This window comes from Centrocercus urophasianus, unplaced genomic scaffold, assembly GCF_019232065.1.
Source record: "Centrocercus urophasianus isolate 14NV4802_14NV808 unplaced genomic scaffold, USGS_Curo_1.0 seq_18, whole genome shotgun sequence".
Classification (NCBI taxonomy): domain Eukaryota; kingdom Metazoa; phylum Chordata; class Aves; order Galliformes; family Phasianidae; genus Centrocercus; species Centrocercus urophasianus.
The window spans coordinates 30,861-33,218 of NW_024884733.1; positions in this window are offsets into that span (position 1 = coordinate 30,861).

Consider the following 2,358-nt stretch of genomic DNA (forward strand, 5'->3'; position numbering starts at 1 on the left):
TTAAAAAGCTATGACCTAATTGCTGTCATGGAGACGTGGTAGGATGAAATGCTCAAGTGAGACACTATAACCAAGGGCTACAAGTATTTCAGAAGAGAAGAACAGGGAAGGAGGGGTGTGGAAGCATCCTCCATGTTAAGGAAACAGCCTCGGTCAGGTTAAGAGCTGGTGGGTAAAAATGAAGGATCAGACCAATGAAAAACTTCTGGTGATCAGATCTACTACAGGCCACCAGCTGAAGGCAGCCTGCGGATCAGGCCTTCTTGCTTCAACTACAAGAAGCATCATGCTCACAGGCTCTCATCCTGATAGGAGACTTCAACCACATGGAGGTCTGCTGAGAAAGCAACACAGGAGGCTGTAAGCAATCCAGGGGACTGGAATAATTGAGGATAACTTCCTGGTCCAGATATTGGGCAGTCCAAATAGATGTGAAGCATTTCTGGACCTCGCTCACCAATGCAGAGTTCATTAAAGAGGTTAAAAATGGAGGCAGTCTGAGCCATAGGGATCATGCTTGGCTGATTTCATGTTCTCAGGAACACGGGCCTAGCAAGGAGATAAGTTGGGATCCTGAACTTGAGGAGAAGTTCTGACAAATTTCTGACTGTTGAAGGAATTATTGGATGAGATTTCACCCCTGGGAAGAATCCAGGGGTGTCATCTGGATGTGTAGAGATAGGATTAGGAAAGCCAAGGCATACATGGAACAAAACTTGGTAAGGGACATGAAAAAATTACTAGATTCTACAGGTATGCTGGTCAGAAGGGACAGGCAAAGGAGAGCATACCCTCTGAGATACACTCTCCTTGACAACAAGAAGGAACAGCAGACACGGACAAGGCTGAGGTACGCAGAAAGTTCTTTGCCTCGGTCTTCACTGGTGGTCAGGCTTCCCATGTTTCTCCTTAATAAACATGTAGCTTGGAGCTGAGGGAGCCAAATCCCTCCGACTGGGAAAAATAAGTCTAATGCTGTCTTGTAAGAGTGAACATTACAAATCCATGCAGCCAGATGACATATATCCCAGGTCTGGAAGGAGCAGTTGATGTGGTTGCCAAATCACTCTCCATCATATTTGAAAATTCATGGCTGTCAAGCAAAGTCTCTGGTGATTTGGAAAAATGAATCATCACTCTCATTTTTAAGTGAGAAAGGAAAACCTAGGTTTTCACACACTGATGAGCCTTATCTTTATTCCTAGGAAGACTGTGGAACAGAACACTCTGGGAACTACAAGAAGGCATGTGCAAGGCAAGGAGCTGATCTGAGACAGCCAACCAAGGACATGGTGTGCCTGACAAACTGGCAGCCTTCTACGATGGAGTAATGCCATCAGCGGACAAAGAATGAGCAACTGATGTCGTCTACCTTCTGCAAGGCCTTAGACATGGTACCACATCACATCCTTACCTTTAAATCGGAGAGAAACTAAGTGTGGACTATTTGGTCAATAAGGAATAGGTTGGATGGTCACATCCAGAGGGTTTCGGTCAATGGCATTATGGAGGTGAGCACAGGGGGCAGACATCCTTCAGGACTCCATTCTAGGATCAGTACTCTTATCAATGAGCTAGAGAGCAAAGGCAAGTACCCCTGCAGCAAGTTTTCAGATGACACCATGCCAAATGCTTCAGCTGACATGATAAAGGGGTGCCATCCAAAGGACAAGCTCTGAAAAATGGATGCATATGAAGCTAATGAGTTTCAAGAAGGCAAAGTGTAATATGCTGCACCTGGGTCAGGAGAATGCCAGACATTTATTCAGAGCAGACCTGGGAGACTTAGGGTCCTGGTGGATGAAAAGTTTGTATTTACAGCCCACAAGGCTGACTGTGTCCTGGGCTGCATCAGGAGTGGCCAGCAGGGAGAAGGAAGCAATTGTCCAGCTCAAGCCCACCCTTGTGAGACCTCATCTGGAATACTGCACCATAAGAAAGATGTGGAGGTGTTGGAGCAGGTCCAGAAGACCATTAAGACGATCAGAGAGCTGGAGCACCTTTCCTATGAAGGATGGCTGAGAGAGCTAAAGTGGTTCAGCTTGGAGAAGACAGATCTGGGGAGATCTCGTTGTGACCTTCCAATACTTAAAGGGAGATTGACTTCTTATGCAGGCAAATACAGAACAACAGGGAACAGTTCTAACCTAAATCTCCCCTATTTTAGTTTAAAGTTAGGAGGGGATTCTTTTCTCAGAGCACAGAGATGCCTGTCACAGGCCACTGAGAGAAGCTGTGGGATCCCCGTGGGCATCGAGGCCAGCCTAGGTAGAGCCCCAGGCAACCTGATCTGGTAGGTGGCAACCAGCCCACTCCAGGGTGCTGGAAACAGACGATCTTTATGGTCCCTTCCAACCT